Source organism: Beta vulgaris, chromosome 1 (genome assembly GCF_026745355.1).
Source record: "Beta vulgaris subsp. vulgaris cultivar EL10 chromosome 1, EL10.2, whole genome shotgun sequence".
Classification (NCBI taxonomy): Eukaryota; Viridiplantae; Streptophyta; class Magnoliopsida; order Caryophyllales; family Amaranthaceae; genus Beta; species Beta vulgaris.
In genome coordinates, this window is record NC_079202.1 from 36970200 (window position 1) to 36990884 (window position 20685).

Genomic DNA, 20685 nt, shown 5'->3' on the forward strand with positions numbered 1-20685 from the left:
TTGACTTTATATTTTCTAGTTGACTTTTACCTTTGAGGTTGACTTTTGACTATATGTTGTTTGACTTTTAGTTGACTAAGTTTTATATTCAAAGTTATTTATTATTCTTTACATTGCAAAATTCTGAATAAGCTGATACATTATCACACGAGCGATAATACTTTGATAAGTGTCGTTTCCACAACAAAACTAAATTTATAAATCACTCATTAACTCTAACAGATAGATAGGGAAAGTAAGGGTCGAACCCACAGAGACTGCATTATTATCTTAAACTAATTATTTAATTATATAAATGACTATTATTATATAAATATGGGGGGGATTTGAATATCACTTCTATACTAAAATTGCTGAACTAAAATATGAATATATAAATTGGAGGAAATAAATTCAATTTTTAAAAATATAACTAAGAAAGTAATAGGAGACATGTAACTTTCTATAGATATTGGATATAATCATTGACTCATTCGACTAGCCAAGGATAGATTGGTTAACTATATAATCCCTTGAAAGCAAGTAGATTACTAGCTTTATCTTTTTGACTCGCTAAATCTCGTGAAAGCACGAAAATTTAATCCTAATCAAGCTAATTAAATTAATCCAACCATGAAAGCATGTATCAAATTATCAAACTTGACAGCATAAGAAACACCAACCAACTGAACTCAAACTTGTCAGTAAGCTGCAACCAATTGAATTCAATTATTACACAAGATTCTAGCAATTATAACTAGACCAGAAAGCTGCAACCTAATTAAAACTACAATTAAACTAGCAATGGAAACATGAAATAATTTAGGTGATCATACTAAATCAATAAACATGAATCAAAAGCCAGATAATAAACCTTGTATAAATACCCAAAAGCAACTAATCATTTATAACACAAACAAATACGTAATCTCATAAACCCATATATCAAATAGTCAATTACATGTTCCTACTAATGTAAAACTACTCTAAATTAGACATGAAAACAAAGAAAAGAGATAAAAGAGGGTAGAGAAAACTCATTAGGGACGATATTTTGGACTAAAATTTCGCCGCCATCACTCTGTTTCGTCCTCCCGCATTCATCTTCTGCGCCCCCTCGTCTCTACTGCCTTCATCCTCATTTCTGATGTAGACCTCCTACTGATATCTCTAAAAAACCCTCTTTACTTTTGCTGTTTTGTGGCTTTTTCATCAGAAGCCAACTTTCTTTTATTTTTCTCTTGTGTGCGTCATTAGACTTAGTGTCTATCCCCCCTTTTTTCCTTTCTTTTGCTGTTGGTGTGTTTTTGTTCTTTGCAGCATTGGGCTTATGAAGTTTTGTTGCTAAGTGGTACATGTGGGCCCAACCATTAATATTTCAACTTCTTAATATAATTAAAAGATATGGGCGGCTTCCCTACAGTGTAATTTCGACCAAGTAACCAGCTGAAGTATCTCTTGCTTTCTTCTAAGAAGTTGCAGGTCTCGATCTCATATTTCCGTAGCCACTTGAATCGTCTTGTTTTGATTTCGTATGAGTGAGATATAACCAAAATACTATATCAGCCTCACAAAATTATTAATACTCGAATTTAGTGCATCTTTCCGAACTATATTCAGATAGGTTATCACTAAATAATTAATATAGACACAAATTTATCTTTTAAACACTGAAAATAATTATCAAGTGCTTAAATCGAAATATTAAAAAGTATAATATTTAACTCATATAACTCAACAGACGATACTAAAAGTATTATATTAGAGGGTAAAAATGTGTATAAATAAACACTTATCAAAATTCTAGAATTTTCGTATTGAAAAGGTATTTTGAATAATAGAGAATTGTCGGGGTGTTGCAAAGTGGTATCTTTGCGCTTGAGGTTTTTATTGGCCTTTCGTACCAATTTTAAACTTTAAGGCACCTAACTAGCTACTTACTTAAAATGAATTTCATATAAATTGACCTCATACTATTCGTTGTGTTTGAATCATTTCTTTTTTTGAAACATTTTCAAAATTCTAACATTTAATATATTATATTTTATTTTGGTTCGAATTTAACTATTATAATACTTCTAGTTTATTTTGTCTACTTTATTAATTTTGTGAGAGATGGGTAGTATAGGAAGGGCATATAGATAGAAATATGATATGTCTGGATGAAATAGTTAGTTCAGTATGCTTATATATTTCTTCCCTGCTAACTGTTTTATGTTATTCCTATGCGTTAAATTATTGTTATTCTTGCTCATGGTTTTCGTTGGGAGCATACGCTAAGTGAGAGTATCATTTGCTTATAGATATCGTATTCATCTGTTATAGGATCAAGTTATGTCTGATAGAGAATCTACTAGTGTAGGAAGTGATAGGCGTGTCGCGCACCTAACAAAAATAAATAACCTAACTAATCCTCCTAACTATGTAGTAGGGTAAGTCAGGGTCGATCCCACAGAGAGAAAATTATTCTATGATTAGCCCTTAAATAATGGTAAGACTAAAGGAGATTAATAACAATGATCGTCGAAATAACTATACTAATCAATATATAAATAAAAGACTCTACAGTTAAGTATCCCCACTAGCACGAAGTAATACAAAATAATTCCTACTCCAAACTAATCAATTAAATGTTCACAAGGAAAAGTACACCCTATAAAGTACCATATATAGACCTCTCCTGAGTATCTATGGCTTCCCTAATATGCATTCAAGCCTACTCCCGTGGAATCATACAAATTAAAGACATTAAACACGACACATTAACTTCCTAACAATCCATTCTACCTACTCCCATGGAGAACTTCATGCCCTTAATTGAAATACTCAAATCCGTCAAAATCCAACTCCCGTTGTGATCAAGACAATGGAATCAAATACTATACAATCTAGTATTGGAATATGCACAATCAATTAAGCAAGAACAATCAACCATTAATATGAGAATTTAAAGAAACAATCATGAATTAAATCATACTAGGGTTCACTTAACCATAGATAAAAGAAACTACTCTATCATGAAATAAATAATGAAATCTAAATCTACCAAGAAAAGCATAAACAAAGAAATCAATGAAAGAAACTTAATTAATGAAAAAGAATGAAAACTACGGTTTACACTAAAAACTAGAGAGAGAAGAGGAGAGAAAACTAAAACCTAAAACCTAAAAAGAAATAACGTGAGAGGGGGAGGAGAGAGAAAGAATGAAAACCTATCTAAATAAATATTCAATAACCTAATATGACTTGGAAAGTAATTTACAAGATAAGGGAAGTCTCTTTTTTTTTACTTGGAAAGTAATTTACTCGGTTCTAAGAACCACATCAAAAGTTATGATCAGAAGAGTAGACATGACTCTTTTTCACATTTCTTCTAATGATTTTCCGCTTCGTTTTTGCTCAAACTTATACTATGACATATCCATACGATCCTTATGCATTGTAACTCCTTTCCAAGTGCTCCTAATCCTTAAGCTTAGTAATCATACTCCAAAAAGTCTTCAATGCTGAAATTCATCAAAAACAAGAAAACTACCGAATAGGAATAGAAAAGCATAACTTAAGAATATAATGCAATAATGAACCTAAATATGAAACTAAATGCTCTAAAATGCAACCTAAATGCATCTAAAAACTATATATAAAAACGACTTATCAAACTCCCCCAAGATAAACCATTGCTTGTCCTCAAGCAATAAGACATAGACACGGAAAAGTTAGACAACTTACAATATAGGACTACAACAGGGCTAAACACTCAATTGAAAACACAAGAGATATAATCACTACATGAACCAAGCATCGAAACAATCTCGAACAAAGCCGCATAGCATATCATGTATCGCAATCGACTCTCCAATCATACCACAAACCATCTCTCCCAAACTGGATTTAACCAAAAATGACAGACCTCATTATAGATATGTGCACTCAAATCTCTCATGTGTTTAAGGGTTAAACAATGACTCTCAACCTAAACAAGTCGACTCAGATGAAGCAAATACTCTGTAACTTTGACTTTTTGACTCACTTAATACTCAACAATACAATACATGATGATCAAGAGGACTTTTAGGGGTTGTAATGGGGCTGAGGTTAAAGGTACGGAAATAATTTGGGAATTGTGGTGGAAAAACCAAGAAGGGGGAGCATCATATAACAGAAAACATGACCATGAAAGATCACAACAACTCCATGCAACAACCAATAATCTCCAAACTAATCAACAACCTTTTTCACTTGAGATATTCGATCATAACCCTTTTTATTACACTTTATTCACAACTTTTTTTTTCACTTCTTTTTCATTTCATTTTTCACCTTTTTTTTGTTTTTTTTTTCAAACTTTCATTTCAATTTCTAAGCTCACTAAACATACTTTTCCATCCTTCTAAACCACAAATAGAGCACTTCAATTCAATACAAACTAAACCAAAACTAATACTCGCTCCCCCAAGCTAGGCTTGGGACAAGAATCAAATGAGGTCAATGGCTTGTAATGTAGGTATCATTCACACAAAGTCAGAAAAGGCTCAGCGGGGCTAGAGGAAGGATAATATGAAAATAAGAATAACTCTGGAGCTAAGATCATCAAATGAAACGCCTCAATCATATCAAAATGTATGCACTATCAAATATCAAGGAGTACCAAGTCAAAGTCAAGATTAATGCAACAACGAGGAACTAATCACACATGAAAGAACATAACTGACACAGATACGTCAGTTTATAGGCACAAAAGCTCACTTAGGTTTAGGTGTCTGCATAGTAATGTAAAATCGAGCCAGAGAGAGATCAATAAATCAATCTTACCACAAACAATCAATTGCGAAACAATCATGCTATGAAGTATCATGAACAAGATGAGTGACACTTAACAAATGTAGTAAAATATCAACAAGGTTCTCAAAAAGTCTTAGCAGTAGTCCCATAGATGCAACTAGAATGAGATGAAATATGCTAATGCGACTAAGAAAGCAGTACAATTTTTTTGGTTACACGTAAACTCCCACTCCTAATAAGTAGTACAAACCGTGCAACATCCTACGAAAGCAATGAAATCTACACTAAAAAACAATGAAAGATAGAATATTCCTCCCCCAAGCTAGAATTTGCAGTTTCCTCACTGCATAAACTAGTTCAGAAAAGGAACAATAGCGAACCCCAACAATCATTCAACACCAAAGTCGTCCACCAAAAGCCACAACACCACAAAACCACAAAAATCCCACAATCCAAAAATTCAATCAGTGTATTGAAAAGATTCTCAACAAGAGGGCATCAAAAGAAAAATCCAAGCAAAAATTTTAAAGTCATATCAAGAATATTAACAATACAAAATATAAAAGCTTACTACCCAATTGAAGTATTGAATAAGCTTAAAAATCATATTGCACGACTTCTTGAAGACTAACTTGAACTTTTTGCTGCCTGTTGCACAAATCCTACAACAATCATCAATTAAAGAAAGAAAAAAAAAATAGATGACTATGAGAAAAGGTAATAACAAAAGAAAAAAAAATGAAAAAAAAGAAATTAAAAAAATCAGACTAATTCAAATGAAAAGAAAAGAAAAGTGGGGGAAAAGAAATGCAAGAAAGAAAGAGAAAAAAAAAATAAAATAAAAAAGATCAGAGGAAATTCGTGAATGGCCGAAGAAGGAAGGCGGGAGGATGGTGGTGGAGATCAGTCGACGGTGGGGAGGCAGCGGCGACTGATGAGGGATGATGCAGTCTGTGGCTGGCACGAACGTTGTTGTTAGGGGATGGGTGTGGTGCGACGCGACGCGGGACTGGGGGGAAAGAAGGATGGCGGTGAAAGGACAGATGGTAGTGGCGTGGGTTCGAAAAGAGGAGTGGAGTCGTGTGCGGTGATAGTGTGATGTTGGCCGACAGGTGTGGGCACAAGAGGAGGGAGGTGCGCGCGGAATGACGCCGGCGATAAGTCCGGTGGTAGTGCGCCGGTGTTGGTGCTCCGGTGAGGACAACAGTTCGTCGGAAAAAGGGAAGGTTGTGAGGCAGGTTGTCGCTCCTCTTTCTCTCTCGACGTACTGCTGCGTCTTCTCCCAATTTTTTTTTTTTTTTGTTATTTTTTGTTTTCTTTAAAATTCTTTTCTATTTCAATTTCCACCTACAATCACAAGAACCAACAACACACCAAAAATCACACACAAAGAATGAAAAAAATAAATAAAAAGGAAAGAAAAGAAGAAATAAACTAAGTTAAAACTCGGGTTGCCTCCCGAGAGCGCAAATTTAAGGTCTTGCATGACCGTTTAAGATTAGTAGACCACTCATAATAGTTCAATGCTCAAAGAAGCTTATCATATGTTCCTGCAAACATCTCAGAGCATATTATATAACAGTGAAAGGAAAAATGAAAAATGTTAGTCCTAAAAAATTATTAAAACTACAAAAAGAAAAATCAAACGAAAAGTTATATTTACAAGAAGAAAAAGAAAAATCGTTAGTCTTTTTACATGACTCAAAAGAAGGAAAAGAAACAAACTGTACATTATTTACATTATCATGATAGTCATTCAAAAGGGGAGAAAAAAGGAACGATGGAGGATATAATATAGGGGAAGAAGATATAATATCAAGTTTCTCAGAGAATGGAACATGAGACTCAAAAACAGTAGGTGTTACCAATAAAGACTCATAAATCACCTCACGCTCAACTTGACTTTCCTCCAAAGAGGAAATTTCAACTGTGGCTTCTTCCTCCTGCAAAACATCCATCACATCAATCGTTCTTTTAATCTTTTCATCATCCCAATAGCTCTCATTTATTATCCACCCCTCATTATCATCAAAAATAAACGAATTGGGGCTAGACTTATGAGCAAATTGACATTCAAATTGGGAAGAGATGTCAAACCCATCTACTAATGGTGGTGTCATGTAAGTTTGGGGTAAAAAAGCAGATAAAGACATCTCCCACTCATAAGTATCCCTAGCCAACCACTCAATTAAATCCCAACAATAATCAGGCGATTGGAATAGAAATCCTCCATTACACATAGATTCTACCACCATCCTAGTTTCTTCATTTAACCCCTCATAAATCACTAGACACATATCCCACAGTTCAATTCCATGATTAGGACCAATAAAATCACCAAGTCTATGATAATACTTCCAAAACACTTCATTCTCATACTGAGGAAAAGAAAAAATTGCTCTAGAATTACTAACATGTATATGGGGTTCACAGAACATATGAGGTAATTCAGGAGAACTCATGCAAAAACTGGGAGGATTTTGATATGATGCATCAAAATGTAAAACATGAGAATTCCAAAAATTATTACTATGTTGCCTAGCAAAATAATTATCCCCATCATCAAAATAGCATGACTCCATGATACAAAAAAAATTAAAAAAAAAATTAAAAATAAAACTATTCACAAAAAGGGAAATATATATATATATACAATTTAATCTCACCAACAATAAAAACTAACTAAAACAATATCGTCTCCCCGGCAACGGCGCCAAAATTTGATAGGCGTGTCGCGCACCTAACAAAAATAAATAACCTAACTAATTCTCCTAACTATGTAGTAGGGTAAGTCAGGGTCGATCCCACAGAGAGAAAATTGTTCTATGATTAGCCCTTAAATAATGGTAAGACTAAAGGAGATTAATAACAATGATCGTCGAAATAACTATACTAATCAATATATAAATAAAAGACTCTACAGTTAAGTATCCCCACTAGCACGAAGTAATACAAAATAATTCCTACCCAAACTAATCAATTAAATGTTCACAAGGAAAAGTACACCCTATAAAGTACCATATAAGACCTCTCCCGAGTATCTATGGCTTTCCTAATATGCATTCAAGCCTACTCCCGTGAATCATCAAATTAAAGACATTAAACACGGCACTTTAACTTCCTAACAATCCATTCTACCTACTCCCTGGAGAACTTCATGCCCTTAATTGAAATACTCAAATCCGTCAAAATCCAACTCCCGTTGTGATCAAGACAATGGAATCAAAACAATACTAGTTATCCCTAATCTAGTATTGGAATATGCACAATCAATTAAGCAAGAACAATCAACATTAATATGAGAATTTAAAGAAACAATCATGAATTAAATCATACTAGGGTTCAACTTAACCATAGATAAAAGAAACTACTCTATCATGAAATAAATAATGAAATCTAAATCACAAGAAAAGCATAAACAAAGAAATCAATGAAAGAAACTTAATTAATGAAAAAGAATGAAAACTACGGTTTACACTAAAAACTAGAGAGAAAGAAGAGGAGAGAAAACTAAAACCTAAAACCTAAAAAGAAATAACGTGAGAGGGGGAGGAGAGAGAAAGAATGAAAACCTATCTAAATAAATATTCAATAACCTAAATGACTTGAAAGTAATTTACAAGATAAGGAAAGTCTCAAATAAATCATTAATAGGCGGATTAGTGATCCGCGCGTACACGTGGCAGATTCCAGCATAAACAGTGCAATCTTCCGAAAGGCATAACTCCTTGACTAGAAGTCTCCTCGGGACGTGCCACCTATCGTTGGAAAGATCTTCAAGTCTAGTTTCCAAATCTGGTGGAATTACTGGATTCTAAGAATCACATCAAAAGTTATGATCAGAAGAGTAGACATGACTCTTTTTCACATTTCTTCTAATGATTTTTCGCTTCGTTTTTGCTCAAACTTGTACTATGACATATCCGTACGATCCTTATGCATTGTAACTCCTTTCCAAGTGCTCCTAATCCTTAAGATTATCTAATCATACTCCAAATAAGTCTTCAATGCCTGAAATTCATCAAAAACAAGAAAACATACCGAATAGGAATAGAAAAGCATAACTTAAGAATATAATGCAATAATGAACCTAAATATGAAATTAAATGCTCTAAAATGCAACCTAAATGCATCTAAAAACTATATATAAAACGACTTATCAGGAAGCTATTACAACCCGATTGTTTAAAATGATGATGAGGATGATGGAGGATCTGAGGTTGACTGTGATATAATAGCTACACTAGCTTAGAGGGTCATCATGCGTAGTTTTAAAGAGTAGGTATGCCTGATAGCGAGAATGAGGTTCTACAAGAGTTTGACCGTGCTAGAGGATAGACCAAGATGGACATCTACCATGTCGTTTTGAAACCAAAGAGTAATTCCCAGTCAGAAGAGGATGAACCTCAACCTAAAAAGATACGAAGATCTACTAGATCGAAAATGTTTCTACTATAATACTGAGGACGCTGAGGATTTTGAAAATGAGGTTTTCACTCCAAAAAAGTACAAGGAAACTAAGGATAAGATTGATGATGTATCACCTTAGATTATGTATTTATGATTTAAGAATAAATATTAGATAATTAGTCAAGCAATGGTTTAAATATATTTCTTCAGCACCTTTATGTTGTTAGGAAAAAGTGTAGTTATTATGCATTGGAAAAGTCTTAGTATCATCATTTTGAGGCATACAAATTAAATATTTAGCTATATAAGTGCGCAAGAATTTATTTTGGCACATGAATGAAAATATTTTATTTTATTTTATTCTTGTGATTAAATTTTATTTGATCCTCACACATATTTATTATTGATGTGACTTGTGAATACTATTTATGAATGACTATTTGATTGATGATGATTTATTCTGTGGCATTATTATAACTTCATGAGAATTGTATGTTGATGCGATCTTGTATGATCAAATCAAGTGTACACTTAAATTAGAATGACATGTAAGTTGTGTATTCGAAACTTAAATTAGAATTACGTTAAATTTCAGGTCGTGTAGTAAAATGGCTAACAATGATAACGCCTTAGCTTCTGCTTTTTGCCTATTGACGGAGAAATTAACTAAAGAAAGAGCCACTAGTAGAGAAATATCGATTTGCGTCGGACCTGGGACCCCTATTTGCATCGGACTTGGATCCAATGGTACAGGTCTCGACGCAGATGACCTCTAGTGGATCTGCGTCGTATGTGAAAACGACGCAGATTTGTTAACTATTTGCATCGCACGTTGTATACGGTGCGACGCAAATTCACTCCCCACCCCTCAAAGCTTCAAGGTAAATTTGCAAGGCACATAGTACAGTGTGCGACGCATATGCATGATTTGCGTCGCACCCTGGTCTATGTGCGACGCAAATTCTAGCCTGGATACAAGACACCTTTTATTTCATTGTTGTTAATTCAGAAAAATGATGTTTTCATTTTTCCATTAGCATTACATTCAGATCAACAATAGGAAGTACAAAAGAATCAATAGATTATTATAGGAAGTAATGAACTTTATTATTATAGAGTTTAAAACCATTACATTCAGATGAATCGAAGTACAAAACAATCCTGATACAAAAAAAACCCTAAAATCTAAAGAATAATACAATCTGGGTAAGAACAAATCTTGACCGTCATCTCCAACTTTGGTTCAGTTACACCGGCGAGATCTCATTTGGTTCACCGTTAATTATTAGTCGCCCTTCGCCTTTGATCTAAGAGGAAAATGAAGAAAGAGGGAGGGAAGGAGATAGAATGAATCCTAGATCTGAAATGAAAAAAATTAAATAAAAAGAAATCAGATCTAAAAAATGAAAACAAAAAAATTGAACATTCAATATTAAACATTCATAACTCTGAATTTTCAATTAGGTAAAAAAAAAAAGCGAAAATTCGTCAGATCTCAAAAAAATTAAGAAAAATTTAACAAAAACAGATCTAAAACCTGAAAAAAATCAGAAAGCAAAAAATAGTGAGGAAAAAAATCAGAAGTAACCTCAAAAAAATTAAGAAAAAATCAACAAAAACAAGAAGAAATTGAAAAAAAACAGATCTAAAACCTTTATCTCGCTTTTTCCTTCGAAACTTCACCACGCTTTTTTCGTCAGATCTCCAAATCACCAAATCCTCCCTTTTTTAGGTTTTTCGAAGCTTCGACGAAGCCAGCGGGGTTCCGGCGAGACTAAGCATACAGCAGCACGACGCACTTGGGTAGGAATCCGGCAGCAACAAGAAGTTTCACGGGGTTTTTGAGGTTTACAATTTCGGAGTTCTGGGGTTTCAGAGACACGGGGAGAGAGAAAGAAGATGCGAGTGAAGGAGAGAGAGAGAGAGGGAGAGAGAAGCGGCGTTCAGAGAGATTTTTAGGTTAGAGGGAGATGGGGGGTTGGAGTTTTAGGTTAAGAGGGAGAGGGTAAGATACTGAGATGGATACGCGAGTTTTAGGTTAAGAAGATGGAGTTTCGATTTTAGGGCCCAACTGATGTGCGTCGCATGGGCTTGGGGTCCGAGGCAAATCATTAGTTTGCAACGCACCTTAAAGACGTGCGACGCACATAGTTTTGCCTCAGGGTCCGACGCACATGAGCGATATGCGTCGCATTTCATCTGGATCTGACGCATATGGCTCGTATATGGTGCTTGTGAGCGGTTGTTTTGCGTCGCACTCTGGCTCCCATGCGATGCAAATTATGTTTTTGTGTCGTTTTCGTTTTAGTGCGACGCATTTGGGGGGACGCAAATCGTCATTTTTCTACGAGTGAGCTGAGCGTCCTGATCCTGCTGGGGACATGTTTAAAACATTAGCTAAAATTAAGTCGCCATACTTTAAAGGGCAAGCTGACCCTACCTTCTAAGAGAGTTAGATTGGGGAGTTTGAGAAGATTTTCATGGCTGTGAATTGTCCTAATGGTATGAAAGTAGGTCAAGTTATACTATATCTGAAAGATGAGGCTGACTTATTGTGGAAAGAAAATGGGGTTAGACTAAGTGTTGCTGAGGGGATTAATTAGGATTCCATTAAAACTACTTTAAGAGGAAAATTTTACTCTGCTTTTATGAGGAAAAAGAAGACTCAATAATTCATAAACCTTAGGATGGGGACCATGACAATCTCTGAATACTGTAGTAAGTTCATAGCACTATCGAGGTTTGCACCTAAGGTAGTAGCCACTGATGTACTAAAGCGTTAAAGGTTTGAGCAAGGTTAGACTAAGGAAATCCAACTGGGGTTAGGAGATGAGACTTTTGCATCCCTACATATTGTGAATGGAAGAGCCACCCATATTTATGGTCTTCAGTCGAGACGTGAAAAGAAGAATCTTGTAATGGGTGAGAAGCGAAAGGATTTAAATGCTGGAGGAAATCAAGGGAATTTTAAGAAGAGCATAAATGGGAATGGGAATTTCCAAGGTAGAAATAGTTTGGGCTATAACAATAAGGGTCAGTCCCAAAGGGTTTACCATTGTAAGAAGTGCAATAAGAACCATCCTGGTAGAGACGGTAAGGAAGACCTAGTAAGCTGTAACTACTGCCAAGAAGGGCCATTGGGAGTATGAGTGCTTCACCAAGCATAAGAAAGAGCAAAATGGTAATGGGAGTGGTAATCAGGGGAGGTTTGGGTTCAACCAGTCAGCAAATCAAGGTTTGAAGCCTATAGGGTTGCAGAAAAACCAAGGAGGTTACAGTAAGCCTACTAGTGAGAGCAACAACAATCAGAATAAGGTTTTGAGTAAACTATTCGTGATGAATCGCAATGAAGCTGAATGATATGTCGACTAGTTTCTTGTAATTTCCCTATTAACACCGTTCTCGTCAAAGCGTTATTTGATTAGGGGCCACTTATTCATTTAGTTCATTGTCCGTCATTAAAAGTCTGGGTTTGGAAGATTTTGAAGTAATTGACTTTCCTATTAGTATGCCTACTAGAGAGATCATAAGGTATACCAAGTTGTTTAAGGATTTACCTCTAAAGATAGGAGATTTTGTATTTCCTTATGATTTGATAGAGTTCAATCTGGGAGGCCTAGATGTTATTCTTGGGATGAATTGGTAAATAGAAAGTGAAGCTCAGAAAGTAGTATTGAGAAGTCGTTTGGGGAAGTTGACTTCATATCGACGTTTTGGGAAGCCTAAGAATTTGGGGGTTATTTTTGCAATGCAAATTAAGAAGCTGATGAAGACGGAATATGAGCTATTTTCTGTAGTGTGCAAGATGTAAGCAAAGAGGTAGCGCTGAAAATTGAGGATGTATCAATTGTGAATGAGTTTATAGATGTATTTCCAAGCGAGATTGATGGTATGCCGCCTGCAACAGATGTTGATTTCACCATAGACAGTTCTTGGCACTGCACCTATTTTTAACGCATCATATAGAATGTAATACCCCATATTTTTAGTATTTATTTAAATAATTAAATATTTATTTTATATTCATTTTCTAAAATAAATATTTTTAAGCAAAGGGTATTTTAGTATTTTCACTGATTTTTAATTATTTTGGCGGAGTATGGCCAAAATTGGATTTGTTAAGCTTTTGGTATTAAATCCTAGTCAAAAAAATTCAAAAAAAAAAAAAAATAAATAAAAAATTTTTTTTTTTAGGGGCCATATATTCCTACGGGATTTATGGGGATTGGAGGGAGTTTTGTTTTCCTATAACTTCCAAATTTATGATGGAGGTTACAAATCTTGGTTTAATCTCCTAATTTATGGTGAAGGTTACAAACTATTTAATTTTTGAAATTAAGTACTACCTATTCTACTCCTATAAATACCCCATACCTTAAGCCATCTTTTCCACACAAAAACTTTGAAGAATCTATAATTTCTTACTTCAAAGTTCTTCTTTCTCTTCCTGTGTATTCTAGTTTTATATTTCTTATTCAAGTTTCAATTTTCTTTTGTTTAAGAAAAATATTTTCATATTTCTTACTCAAAAATATTATGCTCATGATAGATCATTCATGTTTAAATTCATGATTAAGTTCATGTGGTAGATTGCTTGTTGGTTGGCTATGAGAAAGCTCAAGTATAAGAATAAGTGAAGATACTAGTATTAGTTTGTGCAAGATCAAGGTACGTTATGTAGCTAGATCTTTTAAAATGTGGTTTATATGATAAAGTTGTTTATTGATTTTATTGGTTGGATTGGTTTAGAAATTTGATTTAAAATGGTTACAATGTTTTATTATTCACGCTTGAAAGTGAAAAGAATGAATGATTTTATCAATCATTTTTATATAGAAGTTTTGTTATCCTTTTTGGAAAATTAAATTATTTTTACAAGGAAAAGTTGATTGGTTTTTATGAACTTTGAATGTTCAAAAAGTTGTTTATGAGGAAGGAGGTTCACTCATGACTTACAAGTCATATTATTATTATTTCCGCTTGATTAATATCAAGAGATTCAAAGTCCACCTATTGGCAATTATAGTTACCCCTTGATATAGCTCCGTGATGGGATGACTAGCTTGGGGGGTGTGCACACTTAGCAAAATAGAAGGGGAGATAAGAAGAGGAATTATTTTCGGGATTATTTTTAATCCAAGTTGTTTGGAAAGAGTTTATTCTTAAAAAGGTTATTCTTGAATTACTATTCAAGTGTTTGGAAAGAGTTTGTTCTTAAAAGGTTGTTCTTGAATTATTATTCAAGTGTTTGGAAAGAGTTTGTTTTCAAAAGGTTGTTCTTGAATTATTATTCAAGTGTTTGGCAAGAGTTTGTTCTTAAAATGTTATTCTTGAATTATTATTAAGTGTTTGAAACAGTTTATTCTTAAAGAGTTATTCTTGAATTATTGGTGATGGAGTTTTCGAAATGAAAAATTGTTACGAACTAACAAATGTGTTACTTATCTAGTACATTTCGTACTCAGTTTTATACTGACGCGTATTTTTTTTCCTATTTGGCTTTGCCCTGTTTACCTTTTTGGTAAGCAGATTTGCAGGTGAATTTTGGATGTGCATGGGAGCATACTAGGAAGGGGATCTTCACCTAGATTAGAGTGTTTCATTTATTTTGAGTATTGAGACAATATTTACTTTTATTAATAAAGAAGTATTATTATTTTTGGTTAAAGTCTTCCGCTGCAAGTTATTTTGGTTAGTTAGTAGTTGGTTGCCGAAAGCGTGTTAGTCACGTGGCGGTAATACTCCTAAATTACTCAAATATTATTTATTAAATTATTTATTTAAAAGTGAGTAATTTGGGGGTGTTACAAAGTGGTATCAGTTTTTCAGGTCTTGAAAATAAAAGTTGAATATTAAAATTGATGGGTAGACATAGGATGGGTAGATAAGAGTTTCGCATTTGCATTCTAAATTGTTTTTGTTAAGCTTAATTGTTTTATTTTTGACGATTTGTATAGATGCATCTTGCTAGTACCACAAAAAGGTGTATATATATATTATTATTTTTATTTTGAAAGATGAAGGGTGTAGATATGTTGGGGTGACAAGCTCTGTCTAGGATTAGGAAGGCTCTCCCCGACGCTGTGGGTAACTTCCTTACCTGGGAGCTATAATCACCTTGGTTATTCTATATCTTGAAATCAAGTACATTTTAAAATTTTGAAATAAAAATTTTAGCCATAGTGGTGCATCTAGTACAAATCTTAAACTATATATATTTAGTTATCATATATTAGTATTACTTTTATGATGATGTACTTGTAATATTTCAATTCTTTTTGCTTTTATATGATCGTTGTTGGAAGTTAAGGAAAAAGTTTATGTTATTCCCTATGTATGGGTAAGCAAAAGTCATGCTGCATTGGCGAGCAAATAGTAGTACTATGTGTATTTTTTTTACCTTTCGAAAATACTCAGGCCAGTCTGATTATATGGCCATTGATGAGTTGGAGAATGTTATTTAGACAGACTACGTACCAGAGTTTAAAGTTTTCAGATCGTAGACATATATAGTTTTGTTTTGGTCATGAAACGTTTAGTTGTCTTAAGAATATTTTGATATGCTCAAATATTCTAGTAGTTGTTATAAATAAGGCTTCATATTTGGCCTGATATATGAAATATGTGATTGCTATGTTTTGAACTAGTTATACCGCATGGTTATTTATTAATTTTTTTGGTAGTTACACAACTATTCTATGAATGTTAGTTGAGATTTATCCTCAGACACCCTTATATCTAGTAGAATGGCAGAAAGAAGGAGAAAGAGTATAAGTTATATGGTTAGAAGGCTAGCAAAGATAACTGAAAACATCACTCAAGTGATAGCTAATCAAGCAACCAAGCAGAGTGAGACCGATAGTTTTGGTGAGGTCTTTAAGAGGGTAGCACTGTCAAACCTCCGACTTACCATGGGAAAGAGGACCCATCTAGTTTAGAAAACTGGATCTGAGAATTTGATAAGCTTTTTGATGTCATAGTGTGCCCTGAAAACCTTAGAGTTAATAATGTTGTTTATTATTTGAGAGATGAGGCAGACCTATTGTGGAAACAAAGGAAAGATGATCTTTTAGAGGATCCGGACTTCAGGTGGAACGAGTTTAAAGAAGCCCGAGGACTAAGTTTTATCCTGCGTACTTAAGGAAGCAAAAGGCTATGGAGTTCACCAATTTGAGGATAGGGACTATGTCTGTTAATGAGTATTATAGCAAATTTTGGAGTTAATGAGGTTTGCACCTGAGATAGTACCATCTGAGACTTTGAAGGCCCAAAGGTTTGAGCAAGGGTTAACCTTAACTCTCCAAAGTAAGTTGGGAGGAGTAACTTTTGAGACTCTTGATGAAATTTATGGTAGAGCTGCTCACTTATATGGGATTAAAGGAAGGAAGATTGCACGAACTTCCTCTGGGAAAAAGGAAGTATAACAACAATGGGAACCAACAAATTGAAGATAAGAAGCCTAAGCCTAATGGTGGATTTCACAAAACTGAAAAGACAATAGGTATCCTAGTCGAAGCCTAATGGGAGCCAAGGGAATGGGAAGAAAGTGAGCGAACCTTTTTCTGCAAAAGGTGTGATAAGAACTACCCTGGAAAAGATTGTCAAGGCAACTTGGTGACATGCCATTATTGTCAGAAATTGGGGCACGTGAGTATGAGTGCTTTAGAAAAGCTGGTGGAGAACCTGCAGTCAAACCTGACCCGAGTAGTAAGGCACCTCAGAATGATCAACAGAAGTTAGCTTCTTCCAGTGCTGGTGTTAAACCAGGGATGGAGAATCAGTCTAAAGGCAGAGTTTTCATCATGAACCGCCGTGAGGCTCAGAATGTTTCTGAGGTAGTAGTTGGAACCTTTTTCATTAATTCCTTGTCTGTCAAAGTGTTATTTGATTCAGGAGCATCTCATTCATTTATTTCTAGCACTTTAGTAGACAAGCTCCAGTTAAGCAGTCCAGTGTCTATTTCTTTGGAAATTGCGTTGCCATCAGGGAAAATGTTTAATTGTACTAGTTGCATAGTCAAGTACCTTTAGTGATAGTTGGGTGAACTTTCATCCGACTTAGTTGAGTTTGCTTGTCAGACCTCGATGTAGTTTTGGGGATGAGATTGGTTGGGAAGATTAAGGCTCAGATTGATTGTGAGGCCCGAAGGTTCCTTAGTCGGTCCCAAGAAAGAAAGGGTGACTTATAGGAAGCTTGGGAAGGAGAAGGGAATGAAGATAGTGTCTGCATGAGAATTCAATCTTATGTGAAGAAGGGGTGTCCATTATTCTTATGTGGAGTTCAGAGGATTGAAAAGGAAGATGAGAATAGGGAGATCCGGTCGTATCTGAGTTTCCTGATGTGTTTCCTGAAGAGATACCGAGTGTGCCACCGGTTAGGGATCTTGAGTTCACTGTAGACTTATGCCAGGAACCGGACCTATTTCAAAGGCTCCTATAGAATGGCTCCAGCTGAGATGAAAGAGTTAAAAGTTCAGTTGGAGGAGTTATTGGAAAAAGGGTATATAAGACCTAGTTCGTCTCCTTGGGATGCACCTGTATTGTTTGTGAAAAAGAAGGATGGTAGTTTGAGGTTGTGCATTGATTATCGGGAGTTGAACAATGTGACGATCAAGAATAAGTATCCACTTCCGAGAATAGATGATTTATTTGATCAGTTGAAAGGAGTGGGGATTTTCTCGAAGATAGATTTGAGGTTAGGTTATCACCAATTGAGGATTGTGAGGGTGATATTTCTAAGACTGCATTTAGGACGCGTCATGGTCACTATGAGTTCACAGTGATGCCATTTGGTCTGAATAACGCACCTGCAATGTTCATGGATTTGATGCATAGGATTTTCAGGCCATGCTTGAATAAATATGTGGTTGTGTTTATAGATGATATTTTGATATATTCGAAGGTTAGGAGCAGTCATGAACTGCATTTGAGGGAAGTTTTGTCCACCCTAAGAGAGCATAAGTTGTACGCCAAGTTCTCTAAGTGTGAGTTTTTGGTTGGATAAGGTTGCATTTTTAGGACATGTTATCTTAAAGGATGGAGTTTCAGTGGATCCTGCTAAGATTCAAGCGGTGCGCGATGGCCAACATCGAAGGTGTTGATATAAAGGAGTTTCCTTGGGTTAGCTGGTTACTATCGAAGATTTGTAAAGGATTTCTCAAAATTCGAGACCAATGACTAGCCTGATGAAGGAAGAATGTAAGTTTGTTAGGAATCCAGAGTGTGAGGAAGTTTTTTTTTTGGTGTTGAAGGAAAGGTTGACTACAACACCTGTTTTGGCTCTACCTGATGAAAGTCAGCAGTATGATGTTTATAGTGATGCTTCGAAATTTTTGTTAGGGTGTGTATTGATGCAGAACCGGAAGGTCATTGCTTATGCTTTTAGGCAGTTAAAATCATATTAGGTGAATTATCCAACCTATGATCTTGAATTAGTTGTAATAGTGTTTGCTTTGAAGTTATAGCGAACTACTTGTATGGGGCAACGTGTAAGTTGTACACGGATCATAAGAGCTTAAAGTATATTCTCACTCAGAAGGAGTTGAACATGAGGCAGAGGAGGTGGTTGGAGTTGATCAAGTATAATGATCTAGAGATCCAGTATCATGAAGGGAAAGCTAATGTTGTTGCTGATGCATTAAGTCGAAAGTCGAGTCATTCAGTTAATGCAATAGTGTTGCCAAGTCAGTTATGTGTCGAGTTTCCGAAAATGTCATTGGAAGTAATAGAAGAAGGAGGTGTTGAAGAATTATTGGGTTCTTTGTCGATTCAACCCTCAATCTATGATGAGATTAGGGAAGGTCAATCAAAGGATGAAAAGTTAGAAAAGATTCGAGAGAAGATCCGGATGTCAGGTGTCGATTTCCAATAGCCGATGATGGAAGTATTCGGTTCAAAGGAAGGTGGTGTATACCAAATAATAGAGATGAGTTGAAGCGGAAATTAATGGAAGAAGCTCATAGCTCACCTTATTCAGTACACCCAGGTGGTGATAAGTTGTATAAGGACATGAAGCAAATGTTTTGGTGGCCAAACATGAAGCGAGAGGTAGCAGAGTTCGTGGCTAAGTGTCTCACATGCTAAAAGGTCAAGTTTGAGCACAAGAGATCGCAAAGGAAGGTTCAGCCCCTGGATATTCCGAGATGGAAATGGGAATTCTATATCAATGGATTTTGTGTCTGCATTACCAAGAATTAAGGCTGAAAATGATACAATTTTGGTAGTGGTAGATCGTTTAGCTAATCAGCAACTTTCATTCCTATGAAGAATACTTGGTCAATGGATCAATTGGCTAAAGCATATGTGAAATGGGTGGTAAGTATCATGGTGTGCCTAAGGACATTGTTTTTGATCGTGATTCACGGTTCTTATCAAATTTTGGTAGAGTTTGTAGAAGGCTTTGGGAACTAATTTATTATTGAGTAAAGCTTTTCATCTGGCTACAGATGGACAAACGGAACGAATAATTCAGACTTTAGAAGATATGTTGCGATCTTGTGTTATGGAGTATCAGGGTTCGTGGGAGGATTTCTTGGATTTGATAGAATTTTCCTATAACAAACAGTCATCATGCAAGTATATTGGTATGGCTCTGTTTAGGCTTTATATGGTCGGAAGTGTAGACGTCCAGTCTGCTGGAATGATATTAGTGAAACTGTGGTGCTTGGAGCCGAATTCCTCAAAGAGACGGCGAAAGAGGTGAAAGTGATTCAAGAAAAGATCAAGGTTTTAAGAGTTATGCTGATTTGAAGCGAAGGGATGAAGAGTTTCAGGTTGGGGAGAAGGTATTGTTGAAAATATCTCCAATGAAAGGGGTGATGCGATTTGGGAAGAAGCGAAAGTTAAGTCCAAAGTATATCGGGCCATATGAGGTGTTAAAGAAGTTCGAAAAAAGTGGCATATAAGTTGCATTTGCCAAATGTTTTAAGTCGAGTCGATGATGTTTTTCATATATCTTAGTTAAGGAAGTATATTTCGGATGTGCTGCAACCTGAGGCCATTGAATTAAATGATAGTTTGACTTACGAGGAAAGACATGTAAGAATCCTTGATAGTAAAGTTAGAAGTACTCAGACTAAGGATGTAAGATTAGTCAAAGTATTATGGTCAAACCATCAGATTGAGGAAGCAACATGGGAAGTTAAAGCGGATATACGCAAGAAATATCCACGTTGTTTTCCGAGGTTAGTTGTCGAGTTACGGGGTCGTAACTCCTTTTAAGGGGGTAGAATGCGATAGAGTTTCGCGCTTCTACTATAGTTATTGCATTTTAGCATATTTTTGAGTCATTATATGCATTTTAGACATGAGCATTTGAGTCAGAAACTACGATTTTGAATTTTGATTCGTTTGTGGAAAATGATTATGACTTTTTGTCTGAGCATTTGAGTTAGAAACTACGATTTTGAATTTTAATCCGTTTTTGGAAAGTGATTATGACTTTTTGCCTTAAGTTTCGAGGTCGAAACTTCTTTTAAGGGGGTAGACTGTAATACCCGCTATTTTTAGTATTTAT

General features: G+C 35.2%; 1 long non-coding RNA gene across 1 annotated transcript; it reads left to right on the forward strand.

Annotated features, from left to right (window-relative positions):
* The first annotated feature begins 13301 nt into the window (after positions 1–13301).
* LOC130592170 (uncharacterized) lies at positions 13302–14839 on the forward strand. Its single transcript, XR_008970382.1, has 2 exons — positions 13302–13839; positions 14701–14839. It is a non-coding gene; the product is annotated as an uncharacterized LOC130592170 (long non-coding RNA).
* Positions 14840–20685: the final 5846 nt, after the last annotated feature.